Source organism: Tachypleus tridentatus, chromosome 5, assembly GCF_004210375.1.
Source record: "Tachypleus tridentatus isolate NWPU-2018 chromosome 5, ASM421037v1, whole genome shotgun sequence".
NCBI classification, from domain to species: domain Eukaryota; kingdom Metazoa; phylum Arthropoda; class Merostomata; order Xiphosura; family Limulidae; genus Tachypleus; species Tachypleus tridentatus.
This window is the reverse complement of record NC_134829.1, coordinates 54,743,392-54,766,606: the sequence shown is the minus strand read 5'-3', so window position 1 is coordinate 54,766,606 and position 23,215 is coordinate 54,743,392. Positions and strand designations below refer to the sequence as shown.

The following is a 23,215-nucleotide window of genomic DNA, read 5'->3' as shown; positions in this document are numbered from 1 at the left end:
TTCTCTACACTTTTTTTCTGCACCATGCTAAGACTGATTTTCTATTTTTGTTTCTGCACCATGCTAACCCTGATATTTGCTGCACTTTGTTTCTGGTTCCATGCTAACACTGATATTGTTTACACTTTTTTCTGTTATATACTAACACTGATATTCTCTACTCTTTCTTTCTGTTCCATTTTAACACTGATACTCTAAATATTTTACCTCTGCACCATGCTGACACTAATTTTATCTATACTTTGTTTCTGTTCAAACTAACACTGATATTCTCTAAACTTTGTATCTGCACCATGCTAACAATGATATTCTCTACACTTTCTTTCTGCATCATGCAAACACTGGTATTTTGTTCTTTGTTTCTGCACCATGCTAACATTTACATTCTCTACACTTTGTTTCTGCATCATGCTATCACTGATATTCTCCACACTTTGTTTCTGGAAAATGCTAACACTGATGTTCTCTACACGTTGTTTCTGCACCATTCTAACACTGACATTCTATTTTTGTTTCTGCACCATGCTAACACTGATATTCTCTACACACTTTGTTTCTGTTCCATTCTGACACTGATATTGTTTATACTTTGTTTCTGTTTTATGCTAACACTTATGTTCCTTATACTTTGTTTCTGCAACATGCTAACACTGATATTCTTTAAACTTTTTTTTTCTGTTATATACTAACACTGATATTCTTTACATTTTGTTTCTGTTCCATTCTAACACTGATATTCTAAATATTTTGTTTCTGCACTCACTGTCACTAATATTCTCTATACTTTGTTTCTGTTCCAAACTAACACTGATATTCTCTACACATTTGTTTCTGCACCATGCTAATAATGATGTTCTCTACACTTTCTTCTGCATCATGGTAACACTGATATTCTGTTCCTTGTTTCTGCTCCATGCTAACATTGATACTCTCTACATTGTGTTTCTACCGTAGTTAACACTGATATTCTCTACACTTTGTTTCTGCACCATACTAGCACTCATATTCTCAAACACATTGTTTCTGCGCCATGCTAACACTGATATTCTCTACACTTTGTTTCTACCCAATGCTAACATTGATATTCTCATCACTTTGTTTCTGCACCATACTAACACTGATATTCTCTACACTTTGTTTCTGCAGTATGCTAACACTGATATTCTCTACACTTTGTGTTTGCACAATGCTAACACTTATATTCTATTTTTTGTTTCTGCACCATGCTAACATTGATATTCTGTACACTTTGTTTGTGCACTCACACTTACACTGATATTGTCTATACCTTGTTTCTTTTATGCTATCACTGAGAATGTCTATACTTTTTCTGTTCCATTCTAACACTGATTATCTCTACACTTTGTTTCTGTTCCTATTCTAATAGTGATGTTCTCTACACTTTGTTTCTGTTTCACCATGCTAACACTGATATTCTCTACATTATGTGTCTGCAGCATGCTAATACTGATATTCTCTACACTTTGTTTCTAGTTTTGCTAACACTGATATTATTTGTATTTTTGTCTCTGTTCTTACTCACATTAATATTATCTACACTTTGTTTCTTCACCATGCTAACACTGATATTGTCTACACTTTGTTTCCGCACCATAAAAAACACTGATATTCTCTACACTTTGTTTCTACCCAATGCCAACATTGATATTCTCTACACTTTGTTACTGCTCCATGCTAACACTGATATTCTGTACACATTTTTCTGCACTATGCTAAAACTTATATTCTTTTCTTTATTTCTGCACAATGCTAACATTTGTATTTTTTTTTTACACTTTGATTTTGCACCATGGTAACACTGTAATGTTCTGCACTTAGATTCTTCTCTATGCTGACACTAATATTCTCTACACTTTGTTTCTGCAAGATATTAACACTGATATTCTTTACATTTTGTTTCTGCACCATGCGAACATTGATATTATGTACATTTTGTTTCTGCACTTTTCTAACACTAATTCTCTCTACACTTTGTTTCTGTTCCATACTAACACTGATATTCGCTGCACTTTGTTTCTGGTTCCTGCTAACACTGATATTATTTACACTTTTTCTCTGTTCTTACTATCATTGATATTATCTACACTTTGTTTCTGTATCATACTATCACTGATATTCTCCACACTTTGTTTATGCAAAATGCTAACACTTATGTTCTCTACACTTTGTTTCTGTACCATGCTAACACTGATATTCTATTTTTGTTTCTGCACCATGCTAACATTTACATTCTCTACACTTTGTATTTGCACCATGCTAACATTATATTCTCTACACTTTGTATTCTGCACCATGCTAACTCTGATATTCTCTACACTTTATTTCTGCACCACGCTAACATTGATAATTCTCTACACTTTGTTTCTGCACACTTTCTAACACTAATTCTCTACACTTTGTTTCTGTTCCATACTAACACTGATATTCTCTGCACTTTGTTTCTGGTTCCTATCTAACACTGATATTGTTTACACTTTTTTCTGTTATATACTAACACTGATATTCTCTACTCTTTTCTTTCTGTTCCATTCTAACACTGATACTCTAAATATTTTGCCTCTGCACCATGCTGACACTAATTATCTCTATATACTTTGTTTCTGTTCAAACTAACACTGATATTCTCTACACTTTGTATCTGCACCATGCTAACAATGATATTCTCTACACTTTCTTTTCTGCATCATGCAAACACTGGTATTCTGTTCTTTGTTTCGAAACTATGCTAACACACATATTCTCTACACCTTGTTTTTGCACCATGCTAACACTGATATTCTTTACACTTATTTTCGGCACCATTGAAACATTGATATTCTCTACACTTTGTTTCTGCACCCTTCTAACACTGATATTCTCTACACTTTGTTTCTGTTTTATACTAACACTGATATTCTATACACTTTGTCTCTGTTAATACTAACATTGATATTATCTACACTTTGTATCTGCACCATGCTAACACTGATATTCTCTTTATCTTTGTTACTGCACCATGCTAACACTGATATTCTTTACACTTTGTTTCTGTACAATTATAAAATTGTTATTCTCTAAACCTTTTTTTTGCACCATGCTAACACTGATATTGTGTATACTTTATTTCTATTCCATTCTAACACTGATATTCTCAATACTTTGTTTCTGTTCCATGCTAAAAATGGTATTCTCTACACTTTCTTTCTGCATCATGCTAACACTGATATTCTGTTCTTTGTTTCTGCACCATGCTAACACTTATATTCTCTACACATTGTTACTGCACCACGCTAAAACTGATACTCTCTACGCTTATTTTCTACCCAATGCTAACACTTATATTCTCTACATTTTGTGCCTGCAGCATGGTAATACTGATATTCTCTACACTTTGTTTCTGGTTCTTGCTAACACTGATATTATCTATATTTTTTGTCTCTGTTCTTACTCACTTTGATATTATCTACACTTTGTTTCTAAACAATGCTAACACTGATTTTCTCTACACTTTGTTTGTGCACCATGCGAACATTGATATTCTCCACGTTGTTTCTGCTCCATGCTAACACTCATATTATCTACTCATTGTTTCTGCACCATGCTAACACTGATACTCTCTACATTTTGTGTCTGCAGCATGCTAATACTGATATTCTCTACACTTTGTTTCTGGTTTTTGCTAACACTGATATTATCTATATTTTTTGTCTCTGTTCTTACTCACACTGATATTATCTACACTTTGTTTCTGCACCATGATAACACTGATATTCTATTTTTTTCTGCACCATGCTAACATTGATATTCTCTACACTTTGTTTCTGCATCATGTTAACAATGATATTCTTTATATTTTGTTTCTGCACTTTGCTAACACTGATATTCTCTACATTTTCTGTATGCACTATGCTAACACTGATATTCTATTTCTTGTTTCTGCACCATGCGAACAATGATATTCTCTACACTTTGTTTCTGCTCCATGCTAACAGTGATATTCTCTACACTTTGTTTCTACCCAATGCTAACACTGATATTGTCTACACTTTGTTTCTGCACCATGATAACACTGATATTCTATTTTTTTTCTGCACCATGCTAACATTGATATTCTCTACACTTTGTTTCTGCATCATGTTAACAATGATATTCTTTATATTTTGTTTCTGCACTTTGCTAACACTGATATTCTCTACATTTTCTGTATGCACTATGCTAACACTGATATTCTATTTCTTGTTTCTGCACCATGCGAACAATGATATTCTCTACACTTTGTTTCTGCTCCATGCTAACAGTGATAGTCTCTACACTTTGTTTCTACCCAATGCTAACACTGATATTGTCTACACTTTGTTTCAGCACCATACTAACACTTATATTCTCTACACATTGTTACTGCACCATGCTAACACTGATATTCTATACACTTTGTGTCTGCACAATGCTAACACTTATATTCTTTTGTTTATTTCTGCACAATGCTAACATTTGTATTTTCTACACTTTGATTTTGCACCATGGTAACACTGTAATGTTCTGCACTTAGATTCTTCTCTATGCTGACAATAATATTCTCTACACTTTGTTTCTGCCAGATATTAACACTGATATTCTTTACATTTTGTTTCTGCACCATGCAAACATTGATAATCTCTACATTTTTGTTTCTGCAATTTTCTAACACTAATTTTCTCTACACTTTGTTTCTGTTCCATACTAACACTGATATTCGCTGCACTTTGTTTGTGGTTCCTGCTAGCACTGATATTATTTAGACTTTGTGTCTGTTCTTACTAACATTGATACTATCTACACTTTGTTTCTGTATCATGCTATCACTGATATTCTCCACACTTTGTTTATGCAAAATGCTAACACTGATGTTCTCTACACTTTTTTTCTGCACCATGCTAAGACTGATTTTCTATTTTTGTTTCTGCACCATGCTAACCTGATATTTCTGCACTTTGTTTCTGTTCCATGCTAACACTGATATTGTTTACACTTTTTTCTGTTATATACTAACACTGATATTCTCTACTCTTTCTTTCTGTTCCATTTTAACACTGATACTCTAAATATTTTACCTCTGCACCATGCTGACACTAATTTTATCTATACTTTGTTTCTGTTCAAACTAACACTGATATTCTCTAAACTTTGTATCTGCACCATGTTAACAATGATATTCTCTACACTTTCTTTCTGCATCATGCAAACACTGGTATTTTGTTCTTTGTTTCTGCACCATGCTAACATTTACATTCTCTACACTTTGTTTCTGCATCATGCTATCACTGATATTCTCCACACTTTGTTTCTGGAAAATGCTAACACTGATGTTCTCTACACGTTGTTTCTGCACCATTCTAACACTGACATTCTATTTTTGTTTCTGCACCATGCTAACCCTGACATTCTCTACACTTTGTTTCTGTTCCATTCTGACACTGATATTGTTTATACTTTATTTCTGTTTTACGCTAACACTTATGTTCCTTATACTTTGTTTCTGTAACATGCTAACACTGATATTGTTTAAACTTTTTTTCTGTTATATACTAACACTGATATTCTTTACATTTTGTTTCTGTTCCATTCTAACACTGATATTCTAAATATTTTGCTTCTGCACCATGCTGTCACTAATATTCTCTATACTTTGTTTCTGTTCCAAACTAACACTGATATTCTCTACACATTGCATCAGCACCATGCTAATAATGATGTTCTCTACACTTTCTTTCTGCATCATGGTAACACTGATATTCTGTTCCTTGTTTCTGCTCCATGCTAACATTGATACTCTCTACATTGTGTTTCTACCGTAGTTAACACTGATATTCTCTACACTTAGTTTCTGCACCATACTAGCACTCATATTCTCAAACACATTGTTTCTGCGCCAGGCTAACACTGATATTCTCTACACTTCGTTTCTACCCAATGCTAACATTGATATTCTCATCACTTTGTTTCTACACCATACTAACACTGATATTCTCTACACTTTGTTTCTGCAGTATGCTAACACTGATATTCTCTACACTTTGTGTTTGCACAATTCTAACACTTATAATCTATTTTTTGTTTCTGCACCATGCGAACATTGATATTCTGTACACTTTGTTTGTGCACCACACTTACACTGATATTTTCTATACCTTGTTTCTCTTTTATGCTATCACTGAGAATGTCTATACTTTTTCTGTTCCATTCTAACACTGATTATCTCAATACTTTGTTTCTGTTCTATTCTAATAGTAATGTTCCCTATACTTTGTTTCTGTTTCATGCTAACACTGATATTCTCTACATTATGTGTCTGCAGCATGCTAATACTGATATTCTCTACACTTTGTTTCTAGTTTTTGCTAACACTGATATTATTTGTATTTTTGTCTCTGTTCTTACTCACATTAATATTATCTACACTTTGTTTCTTCACCATGCTAACACTGATATTGTCTACACTTTGTTTCCGCACCATAAAAACACTGATATTCTCTACACTTTGTTTCTACCCAATGCCAACATTGATATTCTCTACACTTTGTTACTGCTCCATGCTAACACTAATATTCTGTACACATTTTTCTGCACTATGCTAAAACTTATATTCTTTTCTTTATTTCTGCACAATGCTAACATTTGTATTTTTTACACTTTGATTTTGCACCATGGTAACACTGTAATGTTCTGCACTTAGATTCTTCTCTATGCTGACACTAATATTCTCTACACTTTGTTTCTGCAAGATATTAACACTGATATTCTTTACATTTTGTTTCTGCACCATGCGAACATTGATAATATGTACATTTTGTTTCTGCACTTTTCTAACACTAATTCTCTCTACACTTTGTTTCTGTTCCATACTAACACTGATATTCGCTGCACTTTGTTTCTGGTTCCTGCTAACACTGATATTATTTACACTTTTTCTCTGTTCTTACTATCATTGATACTATCTACACTTTGTTTCTGTATCATACTATCACTGATATTCTCCACACTTTGTTTATGCAAAATGCTAACACTTATGTTCTCTACACTTTGTTTCTGTACCATGCTAACACTGACATTCTATTTTTGTTTCTGCACCATGCTAACATTTACATTCTCTACACTTTGTATTTGCACCATGCTAACAATTATATTCTCTACACTTTGTATCTGCACCATGCTAACTCTGATATTCTCTACACTTTATTTCTGCACCACGCTAACATTGATAATCTCTACACTTTGTTTCTGCACTTTTCTAACACTAATTCTCTCTACACTTTGTTTCTGTTCCATACTAACACTGATATTCGCTGCACTTTGTTTCTGGTTCCTATCTAACACTGATATTGTTTACACTTTTTTCTGTTATATACTAACACTGATATTCTCTACTCTTTCTTTCTGTTCCATTCTAACACTGATACTCTAAATATTTTGCCTCTGCACCATGCTGACACTAATTATCTCTATACTTTGTTTCTGTTCAAACTAACACTGATATTCTCTACACTTTGTATCTGCACCATGCTAACAATGATATTCTCTACACTTTCTTTCTGCATCATGCAAACACTGGTATTTTGTTCTTGTTTCTGAAACTATGCTAACACACATATTCTCTACACCTTGTTTTTGCACCATGCTAACTCTGATATTCTTTACACTTATTTTCGGCACCATTGAAACATTGATATTCTCTACACTTTGTTTCTGCACCCTTCTAACACTGATATTCTCTACACTTTGTTTCTGTTTTATACTAACACTGATATTCTATACACTTTGTCTCTGTTAATACTAACATTGATATTATCTACACTTTGTATCTGCACCACACTAACACTGATATTCTCTTATCTTTGTTACTGCACCATGCTAACACTGATATTCTTTACACTTTGTTTCTGTACAATTATAAAATTGTTATTCTCTAAACCTTTTTTTTGCACCATGCTAACACTGATATTGTGTATACTTTATTTCTATTCCATTCTAACACTGATATTCTCAATACTTTGTTTCTGTTCCATGCTAAAAATGGTTTTTCTCTACACTTTCTTTCTGCATCATGTAACACTGATATTCTGTTCTTTGTTTCTGCACCATGCTAACACTTATATTCTCTACACATTGTTACTGCACCACGCTAAAACTGATATTCTCTACGCTTATTTTCTACCCAATGCTAACACTTATATTCTCTACATTTTGTGCCTGCAGCATGGTAATACTGATATTCTCTACACTTTGTTTCTGGTTCTTGCTAACACTGATATTATCTATATTTTTTGTCTCTGTTCTTACTCACTTTGATATTATCTACACTTTGTTTCTAAACAATGCTAACACTGATTTTCTCTACACTTTGTTTGTGCACCATGCGAACATTGATATTCTCCACGTTGTTTCTGCTCCATGCTAACACTCATATTATCTACTCATTGTTTCTGCACCAGGCTAACACTGACACTCTCTACATTTTGTGTCTGCAGCATGCTAATACTGATATTCTCTACACTTTGTTTCTGGTTTTTGCTAACACTGATATTATCTATATTTTTTGTCTCTGTTCTTACTCACACTGATATTATCTACACTTTGTTTCTGCACCATGATAACACTGATATTCTATTTTTTTTCTGCACCATGCTAACATTGATATTCTCTACACTTTGTTTCTGCATCATGTTAACAATGATATTCTTTATATTTTGTTTCTGCACTTTGCTAACACTGATATTCTCTACATTTTCTGTATGCACTATGCTAACACTGATATTCTATTTCTTGTTTCTGCACCATGCGAACAATGATATTCTCTACACTTTGTTTCTGCTCCATGCTAACAGTGATAGTCTCTACACTTTGTTTCTACCCAATGCTAACACTGATATTGTCTACACTTTGTTTCTGCACCATGATAACACTGATATTCTATTTTTTTTCTGCACCATGCTAACATTGATATTCTCTACACTTTGTTTCTGCATCATGTTAACAATGATATTCTTTATATTTTGTTTCTGCACTTTGCTAACACTGATATTCTCTACATTTTCTGTATGCACCATGCTAACACTGATATTCTATTTCTTGTTTCTGCACCATGCTAACAATGATATTCTCTACACTTTGTTTCTGCTCCATGCTAACAGTGATAGTCTCTACACTTTGTTTCTACCCAATGCTAACACTGATATTGTCTACACTTTGTTTCTGCACCATACTAACACTTATATTCTCTACACTTTGTTACTGCACCATGCTAACACTGATATTCTATACACTTTGTGTCTGCACAATGCTAACACTTATATTCTTTTGTTTATTTCTGCACAATGCTAACATTTGTATTTTCTACACTTTGATTTTGCACCATGGTAACACTGTAATGTTCTGCACTTAGATTCTTCTCTATGCTGACAATAATATTCTCTACACTTTGTTTCTGCCAGATATTAACACTGATATTCTTTACATTTTGTTTCTGCACCATGCAAACATTGATAATCTCTACATTTTTGTTTCTGCAATTTTCTAACACTAATTTTCTCTACACTTTGTTTCTGTTCCATACTAACACTGATATTCTCTACACATTGTTTGTAAACAATAATAAAACTGATATTTTCTACATTTCGTTTCTGCACCATGCTACTGATACTGTATTCTTTGTTTCTGCACCATGCTAACATTTATATTCTCTACACTTTGTTTCTGCTCCATGCTAACATTGATATTCTCTAAACTTTGTTTCTGCCGCATGCGAACAGTGATATTCTCTACACTTTGTTTTTGCTCCATGCTAACACTGATTTTCTCTACACTTTGTTTCTGCACAATACTAACACTCATATTCTCTACACTTTGTTTCTGCACCACTCTAACACTTATATTCTATTTTTTTGTTTCTGCACCATGCGAACATTGATATTCTTTACACTTTGTTTCTGCACCAGGCTAACACTGATATTCTCTAGACTTTGTTTCTGCACCATGCTAACACTGATATCTTTTAGATATTATTTCTGAGCCATGATGAAACTGATATTGTCTATACGTTGTTTCTCTTTTATGCTTACACTAAGAATGTCTATATTTTTTTCTGTTTCATTCTAACATCGATTTTCTCAATACTTTTTTCTGTTCTATTCTAATACTGATGTTCTCTATACTTTTTTGTTCCATACAAAGACTGATTTTCTTTACACTTTGTTTCTGTTCCATTCAAACTCTGATATTCTAAATATTTTGTCTCTGCACCATGCTGACACCTATATTCTCTATACTTTGTTTCTGTTTCATACTAACACTGATATTGTGTACACATTGTTTGTAAACAATACTAAAACTGATATTTTCTACATTTTGTTTCTGCACCATGCTACTGATATTCTATTCTTTGTTTCTGCACCATGCCAACCTTTATATTCTCTAACTTTGTTTCTACCCAATGCTAACACTGATATTCTCTACACTTTTTTTCTGTACCATACTAACACTGATATTGTTTACACTTTGTTTCTGCACTATGTTAACACTGATATTCTCTACACTTTGTGTCTGCACCATCTAACACTTATATTCTATTTTTTGTTTCTGCACCAGGCTAACACTGATATTCTGTAGACTTTGTTTCTGCACCATGTTAATTCTGATGTTCTCTACACTTTGTTTCTGCACCATGCTAGCACTGATATTCTATTCTTGTTTCTACACAATGGTATCATTGACATTTTCTACACATTGTTTTTGCACCATGCTAACATTGATATTCTTTACACTTTGTTTCTGCACCATACTAACACTGATATTCTGTACACTTTGTTTCTGCACTATGCTAACACTGATATTTACTACACTTTGTTTCTGCACCATGCTAACACTGATATCCTATTCTTTGTTTCTGCACCATGCTAACATTCATATTCTATACACTTTGTTTCTGCACCATGCTAACAGTGATATTCTCTACACTTTGTTTCTGTACCATGCTAATACTGATATTTACTACATTTTGTTTCTGATCCTTGCTACCACTGATATTTTCTAAACTTTGTTTCTGCACCATGCTAACACTGATATTCTCTACACTTTGTTTCTGCACCAAACTAACACTTATATTCTCTACACTTTGTTTCTCTTCCATTCTAACACTGATATTTACTACATTTTGTTTCTGATCCTTGCTACCACTGATATTTTCTAAACTTTGTTTCTGCACCATGCTAACATTAATATTCTCTACACTTTGTTTCTGCACCAGGGTAACACTGATATTCTCTAGACTTTGTTTCTGCACATGTTAACTCTGTTGTTCTCTACACTTTGTTTCTGCACTATACTAACACTGATATTCTATTCTTAGTTTCTGCACAATGCTAACACTGATATTCTCTACACTTTGTTTTGCAATTCAAACTAACACTGATATTCTCTACACTTTGTTTCTCTACCATTCTAACACTGATATTCCCTATACTTTTTTCGTGCTAAACTGTTATTCTCTACTACTTTTTTTTGCTCCATTCTAACTTTGATATTCGCTGCACTTTGTTTCTGCACCATGCTAATTTTGATGTTCTCTACACTTTGTGTCTGCACCACTCTAACACTTATATTCTATTCTTAGTTTCTACACAATGGTATCATTGATATTTTCTACACATTGTTTTTGCTCCATGCTAACACTGATATTCTCTACACTTTGTTTCTGTACCATGCAAACACTGATATTCTACACACTTTTTTTGTTCCATACTAAGACTGATTTTCTTTACACTTTGTTTCTGTTCCATTCAAACTCTGATATTCTAAATATTTTGTCTCTGCGCCATGCTGACACCTTTATTCTCTATACTTTGTTTCTGTTCCATAATAACACTGATATTCTCTACACATTGTTTGTAAAGAATACTAAAACTGATATTTCCTACACTTTGTTTCTGCACCATACTAACACTGATATTGTCTACACTTTGTTTCTGCACTATGCTAACACTGATATTCTGTTCCTTGTTTCTGCTCCATGCTAACATTGATACTCTCTACATTGTGTTTCTACCGTAGTTAACACTGATATTCTCTACACTTAGTTTCTGCACCATACTAGCACTCATATTCTCAAACACATTGTTTCTGCGCCAGGCTAACACTGATATTCTCTACACTTCGTTTCTACCCAATGCTAACATTGATATTCTCATCACTTTGTTTCTACACCATACTAACACTGATATTCTCTACACTTTGTTTCTGCAGTATGCTAACACTGATATTCTCTACACTTTGTGTTTGCACAATTCTAACACTTATAATCTATTTTTTGTTTCTGCACCATGCGAACATTGATATTCTGTACACTTTGTTTGTGCACCACACTTACACTGATATTGTCTATACCTTGTTTCTCTTTTATGCTATCACTGAGAATGTCTATACTTTTTCTGTTCCATTCTAACACTGATTATCTCAATACTTTGTTTCTGTTCTATTCTAATAGTAATGTTCCCTATACTTTGTTTCTGTTTCATGCTAACACTGATATTCTCTACATTATGTGTCTGCAGCATGCTAATACTGATATTCTCTACACTTTGTTTCTAGTTTTTGCTAACACTGATATTATTTGTATTTTTGTCTCTGTTCTTACTCACATTAATATTATCTACACTTTGTTTCTTCACCATGCTAACACTGATATTGTCTACACTTTGTTTCCGCACCATAAAAACACTGATATTCTCTACACTTTGTTTCTACCCAATGCCAACATTGATATTCTCTACACTTTGTTACTGCTCCATGCTAACACTAATATTCTGTACACATTTTTTCTGCACTATGCTAAAACTTATATTCTTTTCTTTATTTCTGCACAATGCTAACATTTGTATTTTTTACACTTTGATTTTGCACCATGGTAACACTGTAATGTTCTGCACTTAGATTCTTCTCTATGCTGACACTAATATTCTCTACACTTTGTTTCTGCAAGATATTAACACTGATATTCTTTACATTTTGTTTCTGCACCATGCGAACATTGATAATATGTACATTTTTGTTTCTGCACTTTTCTAACACTAATTCTCTCTACACTTTGTTTCTGTTCCATACTAACACTGATATTCGCTGCACTTTGTTTCTGGTTCCTGCTAACACTGATATTATTTACACTTTTTCTCTGTTCTTACTATCATTGATACTATCTACACTTTGTTTCTGTATCATACTATCACTGATATTCTCCACACTTTGTTTATGCAAAATGCTAACACTTATGTTCTCTACACTTTGTTTCTGTACCATGCTAACACTGACATTCTATTTTTGTTTCTGCACCATGCTAACATTTACATTCTCTACACTTTGTATTTGCACCATGCTAACAATTATATTCTCTACACTTTGTATCTGCACCATGCTAACTCTGATATTCTCTACACTTTATTTCTGCACCACGCTAACATTGATAATCTCTACACTTTGTTTCTGCACTTTTCTAACACTAATTCTCTCTACACTTTGTTTCTGTTCCATACTAACACTGATATTCGCTGCACTTTGTTTCTGGTTCCTATCTAACACTGATATTGTTTACACTTTTTTCTGTTATATACTAACACTGATATTCTCTACTCTTTCTTTCTGTTCCATTCTAACACTGATACTCTAAATATTTTGCCTCTGCACCATGCTGACACTAATTATCTCTATACTTTGTTTCTGTTCAAACTAACACTGATATTCTCTACACTTTGTATCTGCACCATGCTAACAATGATATTCTCTACACTTTCTTTCTGCATCATGCAAACACTGGTATTTTGTTCTTTGTTTCGAAACTATGCTAACACACATATTCTCTACACCTTGTTTTTGCACCATGCTAACTCTGATATTCTTTACACTTATTTTCGGCACCATTGAAACATTGATATTCTCTACACTTTGTTTCTGCACCCTTCTAACACTGATATTCTCTACACTTTGTTTCTGTTTTATACTAACACTGATATTCTATACACTTTGTCTCTGTTAATACTAACATTGATATTATCTACACTTTGTATCTGCACCACACTAACACTGATATTCTCTTATCTTTGTTACTGCACCATGCTAACACTGATATTCTTTACACTTTGTTTCTGTACAATTATAAAATTGTTATTCTCTAAACCTTTTTTTTGCACCATGCTAACACTGATATTGTGTATACTTTATTTCTATTCCATTCTAACACTGATATTCTCAATACTTTGTTTCTGTTCCATGCTAAAAATGGTTTTTCTCTACACTTTCTTTCTGCATCATGTAACACTGATATTCTGTTCTTTGTTTCTGCACCATGCTAACACTTATATTCTCTACACATTGTTACTGCACCACGCTAAAACTGATACTCTCTACGCTTATTTTCTACCCAATGCTAACACTTATATTCTCTACATTTTGTGCCTGCAGCATGGTAATACTGATATTCTCTACACTTTGTTTCTGGTTCTTGCTAACACTGATATTATCTATATTTTTTTTGTCTCTGTTCTTACTCACTTTGATATTATCTACACTTTGTTTCTAAACAATGCTAACACTGATTTTCTCTACACTTTGTTTGTGCACCATGCGAACATTGATATTCTCCACGTTGTTTCTGCTCCATGCTAACACTCATATTATCTACTCATTGTTTCTGCACCAGGCTAACACTGACACTCTCTACATTTTGTGTCTGCAGCATGCTAATACTGATATTCTCTACACTTTGTTTCTGGTTTTTGCTAACACTGATATTATCTATATTTTTTTGTCTCTGTTCTTACTCACACTGATATTATCTACACTTTGTTTCTGCACCATGATAACACTGATATTCTATTTTTTTCTGCACCATGCTAACATTGATATTCTCTACACTTTGTTTCTGCATCATGTTAACAATGATATTCTTTATATTTTGTTTCTGCACTTTGCTAACACTGATATTCTCTACATTTTCTGTATGCACTATGCTAACACTGATATTCTATTTCTTGTTTCTGCACCATGCGAACAATGATATTCTCTACACTTTGTTTCTGCTCCATGCTAACAGTGATAGTCTCTACACTTTGTTTCTACCCAATGCTAACACTGATATTGTCTACACTTTGTTTCTGCACCATGATAACACTGATATTCTATTTTTTTTCTGCACCATGCTAACATTGATATTCTCTACACTTTGTTTCTGCATCATGTTAACAATGATATTCTTTATATTTTGTTTCTGCACTTTGCTAACACTGATATTCTCTACATTTTCTGTATGCACTATGCTAACACTGATATTCTATTTCTTGTTTCTGCACCATGCGAACAATGATATTCTCTACACTTTGTTTCTGCTCCATGCTAACAGTGATAGTCTCTACACTTTGTTTCTACCCAATGCTAACACTGATATTGTCTACACTTTGTTTCAGCACCATACTAACACTTATATTCTCTACACATTGTTACTGCACCATGCTAACACTGATATTCTATACACTTTGTGTCTGCACAATGCTAACACTTATATTCTTTTGTTTATTTCTGCACAATGCTAACATTTGTATTTTCTACACTTTGATTTTGCACCATGGTAACACTGTAATGTTCTGCACTTAGATTCTTCTCTATGCTGACAATAATATTCTCTACACTTTGTTTCTGCCAGATATTAACACTGATATTCTTTACATTTTGTTTCTGCACCATGCAAACATTGATAATCTCTACATTTTTGTTTCTGCAATTTTCTAACACTAATTTTCTCTACACTTTGTTTCTGTTCCATACTAACACTGATATTCTCTACACATTGTTTGTAAACAATAATAAAACTGATATTTTCTACATTTCGTTTCTGCACCATGCTACTGATACTGTATTCTTTGTTTCTGCACCATGCTAACATTTATATTCTCTACACTTTGTTTCTGCTCCATGCTAACATTGATATTCTCTAAACTTTGTTTCTGCCGCATGCGAACAGTGATATTCTCTACACTTTGTTTTTGCTCCATGCTAACACTGATTTTCTCTACACTTTGTTTCTGCACAATACTAACACTCATATTCTCTACACTATGTTTCTGCACCACTCTAACACTTATATTCTATTTTTTGTTTCTGCACCATGCGAACATTGATATTCTTTACACTTTGTTTCTGCACCAGGCTAACACTGATATTCTCTAGACTTTGTTTCTGCACCATGCTAACACTGATATCTTTTAGATATTATTTCTGAGCCATGATGAAACTGATATTGTCTATACGTTGTTTCTCTTTTATGCTTACACTAAGAATGTCTATATTTTTTTCTGTTTCATTCTAACATCGATTTTCTCAATACTTTTTTCTGTTCTATTCTAATACTGATGTTCTCTATACTTTTTTGTTCCATACAAAGACTGATTTTCTTTACACTTTGTTTCTGTTCCATTCAAACTCTGATATTCTAAATATTTTGTCTCTGCACCATGCTGACACCTATATTCTCTATACTTTGTTTCTGTTTCATACTAACACTGATATTGTGTACACATTGTTTGTAAACAATACTAAAACTGATATTTTCTACATTTTGTTTCTGCACCATGCTACTGATATTCTATTCTTTGTTTCTGCACCATGCCAACCTTTATATTCTCTAACTTCGTTTCTACCCAATGCTAACACTGATATTCTCTACACTTTTTTCTGTACCATACTAACACTGATATTGTTTACACTTTGTGTCTGCACTATGTTAACACTGATATTCTCTACACTTTGTGTCTGCACCACTCTAACACTTATATTCTATTTTTTATTTCTGCACCAGGCTTACACTGATATTCTGTAGACTTTGTTTCTGCACCATGTTAATTCTGATGTTCTCTACACTTTGTTTCTGCACCATACTAGCACTGATATTCTATTCTTAGTTTCTACACAATGGTATCATTGACATTTTCTACACATTGTTTTTGCACCATGCTAACATTGATATTCTTTACACTTTGTTTCTGCACCATACTAACACTGATATTCTGTACACTTTGTTTCTGCACTATGCTAACACTGATATTTACTACACTTTGTTTCTGCACCATGCTAACACTGATATCCTATTCTTTGTTTCTGCACCAGGCTAACATTCATATTCTATACACTTTGTTTCTGCACCATGCTAACAGTGATATTCTCTACACTTTGTTTCTGTACCATGCTAATACTGATATTTACTACATTTTGTTTCTGATCCTTGCTACCACTGATATTTTCTAAACTTTGTTTCTGCACCATGCTAACACTGATATTCTCTACACTTTGTTTCTGCACCAAACTAACACTTATATTCTCTACACTTTGTTTCTCTTCCATTCTAACACTGATATTTACTACATTTTGTTTCTGATCCTTGCTACCACTGATATTTTCTAAACTTTGTTTCTGCACCATGCGAACATTAATATTCTCTACACTTTGTTTCTGCACCAGGGTAACACTGATATTCTCTAGACTTTGTTTCTGCACATGTTAACTCTGTTGTTCTCTAGACTTTGTTTCTGCACTATACTAGCACTGATATTCTATTCTTAGTTTCTGCACAATGCTAACACTGATATTCTCTACACTTTGTTTTTGCACCAAACTAACACTGATATTCTCTACACTTTGTTTCTCTACCATTCTAACACTGATATTCCCTATACTTTTTTCGTGCTAAAACTGTTATTCTCTCTACTTTGTTTTTGCTCCATTCTAACTTTGATATTCGCTGCACTTTGTTTCTGCACCATGCTAATTTTGATGTTCTCTACACTTTGTGTCTGCACCACTCTAACACTTATATTCTATTCTTAGTTTCTACACAATGGTATCATTGATATTTTCTACACATTGTTTTTGCTCCATGCTAACACTGATATTCTCTACACTTTGTTTCTGTACCATGCAAACACTGATATTCTACACACTTTTTTGTTCCATACAAAGACTGATTTTCTTTACACTTTGTTTCTGTTCCATTCAAACTCTGATATTCTAAATATTTTGTCTCTGCGCCATGCTGACACCTTTATTCTCTATACTTTGTTTCTGTTCCATAATAACACTGATATTCTCTACACATTGTTTGTAAAGAATACTAAAACTGATATTTCCTACACTTTGTTTCTGCACCATACTAACACTGATATTGTCTACACTTTGTTTCTGCACTATGCTAACACTGATATTCTCTACACTTTGTGTCTGCACCACTCTAACACTTATATTCTATTCTTAGTTTCTGCACAATGGTAACACTAATATTTAGTACACTTTGTTTCTGCACCATGCTAACACTGATATTCTCTACACTTTATATCTGTACCATGCTAATACTGATATTTACTACATTTTGTTTCTGATCCTTGCTACTTCTGATATTTGTTAAACTTTGTTTCTGCACCATGCTAACACTGATATTCTCTACACTTTGTTTCTCTTCCATTCTAACACTGATATTTCCTATACTTTTTTACGTGCTAAAACTGGTATTCTCTCTACTTTGTTTTTGTTCCATTCTAACTTTGATATTCGCAGCACTTTGTTTCTGCACCATGCTAACACTGATATATTCTAGATATTGTTTCTGAGCCATGCTAACACTGATATTGTCTATACGTTGTTTATCTTTTATGCTCACACTGAGAATGTCTATACTTTTTCCTGTTTCATTCTAACACTGATGTTCTCAAACTTTGTTTCTGTTCTATTCTAATACTGATGTTCCCTATACTTTGTTTCTGCAGCATGCTAACACTGATACTCTCTACACTTTGTTTCTACCCAATGCTAACACTGATATTCTCTACACTTTGTTTCTTCACCATACTAACACTGATATTCTCTACACTTTGTGTCTGCACCATTCTAACACTTATATTCTATTTTTTGTTTCTGCACCATGCGAACATTGATATTCTCTACACCTTGTTTCTGCACCATACTAGCAATGATATTCTATGCTTAGATTTTGCACAATGCTAACATTGATATTTTCTACACATTGTTTTAGCACCATGGTAACACTTATATTTTCTTTATTTGTTTTCTGCACATGCTAACACTGATATTCTCTACACTTTGTTTCTGCTCCATGCTAACACTAACATTCGCTACACTTTGTTTCTGCCTCATGCTAACACTGATATTTTCTACACTTTGTTTCTGCACCATGGTAACACTGATACTCTATTCTTTGTTTCTGCACCATGCTAAAACTAGTATGTTCTATACTTTGTTTCACTTCCATTGTAACACTGATTTTCTCTATACTTTGTATCTGCTTCATGTAAACACTGATATTCTCTACACTTTGTTTCTGCACCATGCTAACATTGATAGTTTCTACAATTTGTTTCTGCTCCATGCTAACACTGATATTCTCTACACTTTATTTGTGCACCATGCTAATACTGATATTCTCTACACTTTGTTTCTGCACCATGCTAACACTGATATTCTCTACATTTTGTTTCTTCTTCATGCTAACACTGATATTCTCTACACTTTGTTTCTCTTCCATTCTAACTCTAATATTCTTTATACCTTGTTTTTTTCCATGCTAAAACTGATATTCTTTACACTTTGTTTCTACAACATGCTAATACTGATATTGTGTACACTTTGTTTCTGCACCATTCAGACTCTGATATTCTCTACACTTTGTTTCTGCATTATGCTAACACTGATATTCTGTTCTTTTTTTCGTTATGTTTATAAATTTTTAATAATTTTGAAAAAAGAGGTTTCACAACATACAAGTTAGTTATAGTCATTATTTGTAAATAAGAGGTTTCACCACATACAAGTTAGTTATAGTCAGTATTTGTAAAAACGAGTTTCACCACATACAAGTTAGTTATAGTCAGTATTTGTAAAAACGAGTTTAACCACATACAAGTTAGTTATAGTCATTATTTGTAAAAACGAGTTTAACCACATACAAGTTAGTTATAGTCAGTATTTGTAAAAACGAGTTTCACCACATACAAGTTAGTTATAGTCATTATTTGTAAAAACGAGTTTAACCACATACAAGTTAGTTATAGTCATTATTTGTAAAAAAGAGGTGTCACCACATACAAGTTAGTTATAGTTATTATTTGTAAAAAAGAGGTGTCACCACATACAAGTTAGTTATAGTCATTATTTGTAAAAACGAGTTATTATTTTCTTTGAGATTTTTTTTCAAAAAACACGATGACTTTTAACGAATACTTTAGTGAAAATTGATACTGGACGAAACTTTTGATTTAAAATAATATGTTTTATTCTTTCTACAAATTCAAAGGAATTCATTATTATGTATTTGTTTTTTCTTTAGAAATGAGACTTTTTAGATATAATTTTTGATACAATATAAGTGGAATTCTTAATACTGGTTACAACAATTCTGAAACTGTTATTTATTTCAGGAACTGTAGGTGAGGTATATAACTGAGGTAAGATAAAGCTGCTTGAAGTTAAGCTTTAATTTTCATAGTGTGTTTTAGGATTTGCCATTCATAAGTTTTTTCAACTATTACATGAAGTTTATTTATTGGATTGACTTTAATATTTTCATACAGACCCCATTTCAACATTTCTTCAACTTTAAAAAGACTGTTATCATTTTTATTATGAATTGCAACCATTTGTTGATAAAATAAAAAAGGAATATTTGGTACCATTATTTATACCAGGCCTATCCTGTCAAATAATGAATACTTACTTACTTTTCGATATACGAACTAATAAACAAAGTTCGCCAAATTCTTAGTGGAGTCAGAGATAAAATTGATTTAATGGTAATATTTTTTTCATATATTTAATGTCATATAACTGTAAACTAGCTTACATAGGACAAGCTAAAAGAAATGTATGATTCGGGATTAATGGACACAGAAGAAATGTTAAAATAATTACTACTTTGTCTTTAGTAGAACACGTAAACGAAACTATACCTCAATGGGAAAAATTGTTAATTTGGCAAAACCTAAAAAATTAATTTGTATGAATATACGCGAATGTATTGAAATAATTAAGTATAAAAAACGTAACTTTCATTTATTAGATAAGAATAATGGATCTATTGGAAATGCTGTCAGCTGATGGTGTGAAATTCTTTAATATGCAAACTATTCTTCTGATAATTGTATGGATAAGGCAGTGGTTCCCAACCAGGGAGGTTCGCACCCCTTGGCGGTGCTAGATAGCGTATAAGGGGGTGCGAGATTTCATTTGTTTTGGCCATCTTCACCTTTATTCTTAAATAAATAATTACTGTGAGGGGTGCGAGAACGTATTAACATTTTTCAGGGGTGCGAGGCATAAAAAAGGTTGTGAACCACTATAATAAGGGTTATATTTATAAAACGTTAAGCTACTGGGGTTTAGACACTCGACTAGTAATCTGAGGGTTGCGGTTCGAATCCCAGTCGCACCAAACATTCTCGCCCTTTCAGCCGTGGGGGCGTTATAAAGGGACAGTTAATCCCACTATTCTTTGGTAAAAAGTAGTCCAAGCGTTGGCAGTGGGTGGTAATGACTAGCTGCCTTCCCTCTAGTTCTTACACTGCTAAATAAAGAACGGCTAGCGCAGATAGCCTTCGTGTAGCTTTGCGCGAAATTCAAAACAAACAAACCAAACTTGATGTCCAACATGGCGGAGTAAGCCATGGACCACGTCGCGTTCAACATCAATGCGAGACCAGTGTATAGAGGTTTCTCTTATGATGTCATAGTCTCAGATGATGCATAATACACAGTAGACTGTAGGTATAGAGTTATCTTCCGTAACGCCATATATTCAGGTAATTTGTAATTCACTGAAGAAGTTACCGAGGCCTCTTGTACGACATCATAGTCTCCAACAACGAGTAATTCACAGGAAAACTATAGAGGTCTCTCGTGTTACTTCATACAGCCATAGTTAAAGTATAACTAAACCTACATTGCTCAAAAAGATGTGAAATATATTGAATTCTCACACTTTCTAACAAATTATGTCACCTTGTAGACATACAAAATCTTTCTGAGTGAATAAAACTGACATGAGAAAGAGACTCAAACCCACGTCTTCTGATCAATTTCTAAATATCCACTTCAAAGATGTCTCAATTTGTAATATTTAGGCATAAAGTATAAACATTTTAACAGTGCGGACATATACAGCTTGACATAATCATTCACGTAGTTTCAATACAAACATTTTAACGGAGTAGACGTATATAAGTTGGCATCATCACTCAAGTACTTTTAGTGTTTACATTTGAACAGTGTAGACATATACAAGTTCACACAATCATTCAAATCATTTTGGTTTGTTTATTTGTTTGGTTTGAATTTCGCGCAAAGCTACACGATGGTTATCTGCACAAGCCGTCCCTAATTTAGCAGTGTAAGAACTAGAGGGAAGACAGCTAGTCATTACCACCCACTGCCGTCTCTTGGGCTACTCTTTTAACGAGAAATAGTGGGATTGACCGTTACATTATAACGCCCCCACGGCTGAAATTGGATCACATTTGGTGTGACGGGGATTCGAACCCGCGGCCCTCGGATAACAAGTCGAGTGCCTCAACCACCGGGCCATGCGAAGTCAGTTATTTTGGTACCAACATTTTAACTGTGTAGACGTATACAAGTTCACACAATAATTCAGGTAATATTGGTACTAACATTTTAACTGTGTAGACGTATACAAGTTCACACAATAATTCAGGTAATATTGGTACCAACATTTTAACAGTGTAGACGTATACAAGTTCACACAATAATTCAGGTAGTATTGGTACAAACATTTTAACAGTGTAGAAGTATACAAGTTCACACAATAATTCAGGTGGTATTGGTACCAACATTTTAACTGCGTAGACGTATACAAGTTCACACAATAATTCAGGTAGTATTGGTACCAACATTTTAACTGTGTAAACGTATACAAGTTCACACAATAATTCAGGTAATATTGGTACCAACATTTTAACTGTGTAGACGTATACAAGTTCACACAATAATTCAGGTAATATTGGTACCAACATTTTAACTGTGTAGACGTATACAAGTTCACACAATAATTCAGGTAGTATTGGTACCAACATTTTAACTGTGTAGACGTATACAAGTTCACACAATAATTCAGGTAGTATTGGTA

The 23,215-nt window shown here is 33.3% G+C and overlaps 1 long non-coding RNA gene across 2 annotated transcripts in view; it reads left to right on the top strand.

Moving 5' to 3' along the window:
- LOC143250300 (uncharacterized) overlaps positions 1 to 23,215 on the top strand; it is a 136,081-nt gene that overhangs the window by 57,762 nt on the left and 55,104 nt on the right. For both annotated transcript variants that reach the window (XR_013028131.1, XR_013028133.1), the window contains exon 3: positions 20,496 to 20,522. This is a non-coding gene — a long non-coding RNA (uncharacterized LOC143250300). The remainder of the gene's footprint in view (positions 1 to 20,495; positions 20,523 to 23,215) is intronic.